The sequence below is a fragment of the Pinus tabuliformis genome, chromosome 7 (genome assembly GCF_031772625.1).
Source record: "Pinus tabuliformis cultivar Carrire ecotype Pingquan chromosome 7, CPIR1, whole genome shotgun sequence".
Lineage (NCBI taxonomy): Eukaryota > Viridiplantae > Streptophyta > Pinopsida > Pinales > Pinaceae > Pinus > Pinus tabuliformis.
The window spans coordinates 967,513,942-967,522,620 of NC_142293.1; the positions used below are offsets into that span (position 1 = coordinate 967,513,942).

Sequence of the window (8,679 nt, forward strand, 5' to 3'; positions counted from 1 at the left end):
TTGGGAGGAACATCCTTAGTTAACAACCAGATAATGATTTCACAAAGATAGGTATTATCATGTTTATGAATACCTTAATGTGGTTTATTATGTGTAATTTGTATTTAGTATTTGCTGTTGTTATTATGGTAAATGTGATGCATAATATGTTTTTGTTGGTTATACCTTAACTACACATGTTTATATAGGATGCAAAGCTTGCATGTTTGTTTATATGCAGAGCATAATTATTAATTGGTATCAAAGTTTCTTAATTACGAAATTAAGAACCAAGTACAATGGAAATTTGGAATTTTGAAGTGTTGGAGTTAGAAGAACAATCACATGCCTTTGCCTAGGGTGGTTAGAGGACATGACATTCAACTATACACATATTTTGAATCATGATAGAAGAACAATCACATGCCTTTGCATGGGGTGGCTAGAGGATATGACATTCAACTATACACACATCTTGAATCATGCTAAAACTACGTTGATGTTTGGAATTTTTACCAATTTCTTATTAAATTTATGGTCCAATAAAAAAATCTATCTACTAAAAAATTAACTCATAAAGTTACAAAATTAACTTAATCCTTTCAAACTTATAAATTTAAGTCAGTCCTTAAAAACTTTATATAATTAATTAATTAATAATAATAATCTAATTTTAAGGTTACAATTAAGCCACAAACCAAATTGCTATATAAAATCCATTTATTCCTAAAACAAAGATAGTTTAACCTTTAAAATTTATGTAGATATACATACTACGCCAATTTGAAGTTGAACCTATAACCTTGTGTGATATATCTAAATAAATATATTTATAATATAATAATATAATATACAATTTCTTATCAAATTTATAATCAAATAACGCTATAATAATATAATATACCATTTCTTATCAAATTTATAACCAAATAATGCAACAAAATGGGGCTATTTTTTCAAAAATCACATAATTGAATAATCATCTAAATCCACTAATTTGTAAAATAGATACATAATGGAAAATTTGTGACCTAGAGTGTGACATTCCAATTCAATATCAAAGAGAAAACAACAAAAAATACTCGATTTTCCATTCCATTCCTTCGTGGGTTAATTGGAAATCATGATTCTCCCTACAAAAATTAGTGTTCTGTTTTTTTAAGCCGTAGTATTTAGCATCAACATTTTTTGATCAGCCAAGCAACCACAATGATCATGGATTCTTAACCAAACTTGCAGACCACCAAATGTTGGAAGGTGCTAGGTAGGTAAACGAGAGAGGGGAGGAATAGGGGTATTTAATGGAGTGTCTGTTGGATTCTCTGACACTGCTTAAAGAAAATAGGTGGATGCGCCAGGTTTCAGGTTCAAATTCTGTGTATGGGATATTCTACCTTGTTGGGTTAGTAAAAAAACCATCTACCCAAATGGAGATCCAGGTAACAGTTAATTTCTCTCACCTCACTCTGTGGTTTCATTCATTACAAACTCATTAATGCAGGGTTTGAAATTTTGAATGAAATATATATAATGAAGAAAGAATTCTTGTTTTGTGATTTTTTCACCTATTTTCCATTCAACTATTACAAACTCATTAATGCAGGGTTTGAAACTTTGAATGAAATATATATAACGAAGAAAGAATTCTTGTTTTGTGATTTTTTCACCTATTTTCCATTCAGTTACAAGGGGAATGACGGTTGGGGTTTTTAATGGAAAATTATTGAATTTCCTGAACCGACATCGATGATTAATTAACCCATTCAGATATGAGGGTGAGGGATGTTTGGGGATTTTAATGGGGAAACAATTGAATTTTCTGAACCAGAATCGATGACCATTTGACCCTTTTGAGGATTAAGATTATGCACATATGATAAAATGCAGACTAAAACCAAGAGGAAAGGCATGGTAGAGAATGGGGGCAATAGAGGGGAGGAATTCGCCTTAACCTCTACAATCAGTAATGGATAGGATTTGGCTTCAATCATTAGACAAGCATTTGAGGTTGGGAAAGTAGAATCTCTATTGCATCAGCTCAAATATTTTGTCAAGAAAAAGGAGATTGAAATAGAGGACTTATGTAAAGTTCATTATGAGGAATTCATCCATGCAGTGGATGAGCCCTGTGGGGTTTTAGTAGATGCAGATGAGTTAAATAATGGGATGACTAATGAGAATTACGAGCTTCAACAAGTGGATAAGTCTCTCCTAGCTAAAGTTGGAGAGCTTATAGAAGCTTATGCAATTAAGAAAAACTTAACAGAATCGATCCATTCATCGAAAATATATGCACAAGCCATGGAGTTGTCTATGAAATGCAACCAACATGTTATAAATGATAGTTACTACCTCACATTGAAAATTTTAGACTCGATAGAAAGAGATTATTTGCCCAAAATTCCTACCAAGGCACTTCAACAAATGCTAGAAAAGAAGATCCCTGAAATCAAATCCCACATCGATAAAAGAGTGAAAAAGGAATTCAATGAATAGTTGATGAAGATTAGGAGTACTGCTAAAGAAATTGGTCAGTTGGAAATCGGGCAAGATTCTTCAGCTCGACAGAGAGAAGAGGAGCTATGAGGCTAACAAAAAGTAGACAGAGGAACAAAACAGGTCAGGTGTAAGGGAATGTGTATATGCTTTAAACACTGAGGATACAGAAGATGTTGATTTTGTTTTGAAATTAGACATCACTCCAGTTTATAGGGCACACCATATCCAAACTTTTCTTGGGCTCGAAGACCAGTTCCAGGATTACTACTATACAAATTATCAGCTGCAACTTAATTCAGATTTGCAAGTCTCATCAGTGTAGCCTTTTCTAGAATCACATCAGTTTTTCTTTGTCAGATTGTTGCATTTTTCATAGTCGAATATCGTGTCTTGAGGATGTCTAGAGGATTAATCTCCACTCCCCAGGTGGAAATGATGTCGAATAGATTTGTAGCAAAGGTGAGATGTATTTTAGAGGATTAGTTTTCATGTATGCAGGTTGCAAGCCATCTTCTTCTTATCAAGGATTATGTGAGTCTACTTGGTGTGACTTTGAGAAGATATGGCCACCAGGTGGGTCCTTTTCTTGATATTTTGGACAAGAACAGAGACAAATATCATGAAATTCTTCTCAATGAATGCAGAAAACAGATCAATGATGTCCTTGCTAATAAAAAATACGAATGGTGATGAAAAAAGAGTATGAGTACAACATGAATGTGTTGGCATTCCATTTATAGACATTAGATATCATGTCTTCTTTCCCTTACATTGCATTGTTTTCTGCTACGGTGCCTGATTGTTGTTACATTGTGAGGTCTTTCATAGAGGATTTTGTGAGCTATCTGTCCTATGGAGGTCACATGGACTTCTATTATGTTGTGAAGAAGTATCTAGATAAGATTTTGATCAATGTTATGAATGAGGCTTTACTCAAATTGATCAACATTTCCATGCTGGGGGTATCTCATACCATGCATATTGCTGCCAATATGATAGTTTTGGAGTGAGCTTGTGACTTTTTTATGCAACATGCTACCCAATTTTGTGGCATTCCTATGTGCGTGGCAGAAAGGCTGCATGTTGCATTGTCAACTCGAATTGTCTTGAAGAACTCTCAAGATGTTGCACATGAAGCGATGTTGAGGCTAGTCAAGTCTAAGGTGGATGAGTTTATGTTGGTAACTGACAACATCAATTGGAACCCAGATGAAGTTCCACAAAATGGCAATGAATATCTAAATGAGGTGGTAATTTACTTGGAGACGTTGGTTTCTACAACACAACAAATATTACCATTGGATTCTTTGGAGAAGGTAGGAAGGGGGGTGTTGAAGCACATATCAGACTACCTCATGGTGACACTTATGAGGGACAATGTCAAAAGATTCAATATGAATGCTATAATGGGTATTGATAATGATTTAAGAGTGCTAGAGTCCTTTGTCGAGGAGAGATTCCACAACACTGGCTTGAGTGAGCTTCAGGGTGCTACAAGTTTGAAGGACTGCTTGGCAGAAGTGCGACAGCTAGTTAATCTTTTATTGAGCAACCAGCCAGAGAAATTCATGAACCCTATTATAAGGGAGAAACACTATAGTGCTTTGGATTATAGAAAGGTTGCAATGATTTCTGGAAAATTCAGAGATGCGCTTGAAAGGTTATTTGGAAGCTTGGGGGGTAGGAGTTTAAAGAAAAATCCCAGAAAAAGGTCCATGGATACATTAGTAAGGAGATTGAAATATTTCAATCAACAAATTCAATGGTATGTTTCAAGTCACTGTTGGAAACACTGGATGTTTAATTTCTATTCATGCTCTTGTGTCATTAGATTAAAGTTTGTTTACATGTTACAGGTTTATAGCAATATGCTTTCTGTTTCTCAGAGCGTTTAGGAAAAATACAATTTGTTGTATGGAGTATTTGTCTAGCTACAAAAGTTAAAAGCCTCAGTAAAATCAACATATTAGCCCATGAGACTCAGGTGAATTATATCATTAATAAAATATTCTTTCTGATCTACTATGTAATGTGCAATATTGTTTTGCCCCTTTCCCTTTATGTTTTTACTTCCCATTTTATATTTATTTGTCTTACATGCATAGGAACCTCCTTGCTTATGACAGCCCTTTGAATATGGTCCTGAATCAATTTCTATAGGGCTGATCTATAAAGTGCAGTCAACAAGTATCTTCAAGCAATGAAACTGAGCATCAAGAATGCCTTTAATTTGTTAAAATATGTGTAAACTTGGAAAAATTAACCATTTTATGATTTAAAATGAAAGAAGGTGCATAAATACAAAAGATACTCTAGAAACCTTTGACCAAAGAGGAGGCAATGGTTCTTGAATAAGGCTTGACTGGACACTGAATTTGGGATGATTGAAATCTGTATTTGTATTTTTTAGAGGGGAAAAGGTGGGGAGTTTTTATTGGTAGAACATGGCTATTGAAGCTATATCACTTCCAAGCACAAGATTTTCAAATTAGTTAAGTGTTGAACAAAATTGTCGAAGCTTCTCTCTTCAGGAGTGTTGCTTTTCCTAGCCTTACCTAACCAACATTATTATTTGTCAGGTATCTTTCAGACTCAGATTCTATTGCGTCTTAACATTCTAAGTTTGTATTTAATACCTTGTAATATAATTGGTATTTGAGATAATATAAAAAGGATAGAAAATTAAATTGTAATGATGATGTTGTTATATGTATAAGGTCATGATTGCTAGCAAAGGGCTATAATGACTACATATACAGTCCCCTGGACTGTGGTAAATCACCATCCAACTTACAAATATCAAATAGTCTATAAAAACAATGTCCAATGTGGACACTTGTAGGATAAAATGATGTATGAAAGTGTTATCAAAATGAAGGTTGTGATTTTGAAATTTATGGGGTAAGGTAGCAGAACCCCATTTGCTATCTAGTCCACACTACTCCCAATATCACATCTCTTCTTTCCTAGTCTTAAACTGTGCAGATTTACCTGTATCCTTTTCACTCTTACCCATCCTTACTTTCTCAGTGCCAAGCAACTTGTGCTTCCCATCTATGCCTCATTTCACCTCTCTTGTCTCTGCCTTCATGTCCCTATTGCATATATCCCATCCCCACTTAATACTAATAAGCTAAATACTAACCCCTCTAGCTCAAGATCAGGAAACTACCTTTGGAAAATATCATCAAAATCTTCTTTCAAGGAGCAGCTACTGGTACATGATTGTTTCTTTCTATTCCTTGTTTCACTACTCTCCCTTACTGTAACCACCTTTCTCCACTGTTTTTTGAGATGGCCCAGGTTATCACTTATTAGCAGGCCTTCCCACCAGGGAAAATTTTAGGGGCTAATATTCGCCCATGGGCTAATTTTCTATACTTTTTCCAAAAAAAGGATTCACTAATTTCCATTTTTTTCTAAAAATAATTCACCCAAATTTTATAGAATGAAATTATTTTACCCTAAAAATCGCCAAAAAAATTATATATAGACTATATAAAAATATTATAAATTTGAATATTTTTACAAAATATCTCCAATCATTTTATAGATTTCATATTATGGACTAGTCGAATTCGCCAAGGTTTCTAAACTTTAAGATAAATTTCCATGCTTAAAATTTTCCCTACTTCCCACACCACACTCAAAGAGGGGTTTGTGGGTTTATGATAAGAATAGAACACCTCCTCCTCCACTAGGCCTGGATTTCCTGGAAGCCCCATTGGAAAATTCACATTGGAAAAGATACTATAATAATTTGTTCAAAGTATGCTTCTCTATTTTCATGGCATTTTCCATTACATCAATCTTCCCATTTGGATGGTGAATATTTACTTGACAACCTCATGCTATCCATCAGTGTCAACAAAATAGAAAGTTGATTTTTTACACCAAAATCACATGCTTACTACAGTTAAAAGATTCAGTAGAATCCCCTGATTTTGTGGTTCCAACTTCCTGCTACAACAAGGCATATCTAGCTCCTTCGTTAATTTCAAATTTCAATTCCATGAATCCATAGTCCAGTTTCATAAATCTCAAGTAAGTTTCTTTTTCCATGGTTCACTATTTTATAGAGATCATTTTCCATCTTCATTAACTCCACTGTTTCACTCAATTGACCCTCTTTGATTGAGTTTGAATAGTTATGTGCATTGATCAACTTTATCAGCTTCACAAATAATCATGTAAACAAATATTGATTCTCCTCTCTTGCCCCATGATATTTCAATATGTTTTATACTATTCATTGCAGGGTGATGACACACTCAAAATTGAAACATAAAGGATGATCACTACAAGGCATCGATACCCAAAAGCCTAAAATGTGAAAATTGTAACCTTTTTGCAGGGCAATAACTACTACAAAATTGAGATAGCTTGGCTAGAGATGAATATATGTATAAATATGTATTCAATACTTTAAGTTTTTACTATACACTTACCTATTTGTTCAACACAACCTTTTCTTTGTGATTATCCCATCAGAGCTAGTTGATGAAGGTGACTTAACATGGAATCATGTTTGGACTAAATTTATTTTCTAGAGTTTGTGGGTGAGGAGAGAGGGTGCAAGGTTTGTTAATGGATTTCACTAGAGGTCTGTCAATGATTTGGACTAGCAACGATGGGCACACAACCATGCCCTCCCAACATGGGAACAATACAATGAAACTTCATCTAGTGATTGATGTTCCATTGAGGGCATTGAAGGGCTTATGGCACACAAATGCTTTCACAAGGATTGAGAGCTTGGGCATTGCATTTGTAGATGATTGTAATGTCCCCTGATAATAATAATAATAAATAATATAATATTAAAATATAAGTAAATAAATAATAAACAATAAAGAAAAGATAATAATAGTAATTAGCTAATAAATAATAAAGAAATATTAAAAAATAAATAAAATAGTAAATAACAATACTAGAGTTCTAAATAAGTATATATAAAAGTAAAACTATAAAATAGTAACAAAAAGTAAGGTTAACAGAAAGTAAAATAAAATAAGAAAGAGTTAACTAAGAGAACTATAAAAATAGTAAAACATAAGTAAAGTTATCAAAAAGTAAAAAGGAATAAAATAAGAAAGAAATAAATTAAGAGAAAATTTAACTTAAGTAAAACTTAAAATAAATAAAAAAATAAAAAGTTGCATGTTGACACATGGAATGTGTGCATGCGGTTCCCTTTCCAATGTTTGATATATTTAATAGACACTGAGGAAGATGAGATACCATTCCATCATCCATTCTCTTGGGAGACAAGTGTTGTGAGACAAATGATTCCTTGGTAGCAGTACATTGATTGAGGGCGAGGGGGTGACTAGTTGTAGAAAGATTATATGCAACTTAGCCTACGGTTGGGTGGAGAGTCGTCCCCAAAACTTTATTTTGGTTAGCGAGATTCAAATAATGTTCAACTCCAAAAATTACAAGTAAGGAATATCATCACTACAGGTAAGTTGTCTTTATTTCTATTTCTAAAAAATTCTATGCTAATTAATTGAGTAGAAGTGTGTTGATTGTAAATCACATAATTGATCTAATTGGTTGCATAATTTAATTTCGAGGTTATTACATATGGTATCAGAGTGGGGTTTCAACTCTGTGTGACCTTTAGGTATATGTTTTTGAAATAAAAAAATAAAAATAATTCACATTATTTTTTCCTTTTACAATAAATACATTCAAAATTATTATGTTTTTTAAAATTAAATTATTTTAAGTTAAATATTATTATATAGATTATTAAATAAATATGATCCCTTGGAGCTTGCAACCCTAACACCATTATACATCATATATTATATTCTTTATGTAGTGATGTGTTATTGGCTTTTCATGGGTGACTTTGACTTTAACGTGAGTGGTATTTTATTGGTTTCCAATTTTTTGTCCACGGTTCCCCATACCTACTCAATACCATCTATTGGTTGACTGGCAGCCATTCGAAAACCCTGAAGTCCCCTCCGTATGCATTTTTGACTTGATTGCCATATCGTTGATCTTAATTATATGGTAATATAACATAATTAAATAATTATGTTATATCACCATATAATTTAGATCAACAATATGGCGGTAGAGTCAAAAATGCATACGGAGGGGACTTCAGGGTTTTCAAATGGCTGCTAGTCAACCAATAGATGGTATTGAGTAGGTATGGGGAACCGCGGACAACACAACTTACCTGTA

The 8,679-nt window shown here is 33.3% G+C and overlaps 1 pseudogene; it reads left to right on the forward strand.

Moving 5' to 3' along the window:
- The first annotated feature begins 1,860 nt into the window (after nt 1-1,860).
- On the forward strand, nt 1,861-4,373 carry LOC149250830 (exocyst complex component SEC15A pseudogene; annotated as a pseudogene).
- The last annotated feature ends 4,306 nt before the right edge of the window (nt 4,374-8,679 follow it).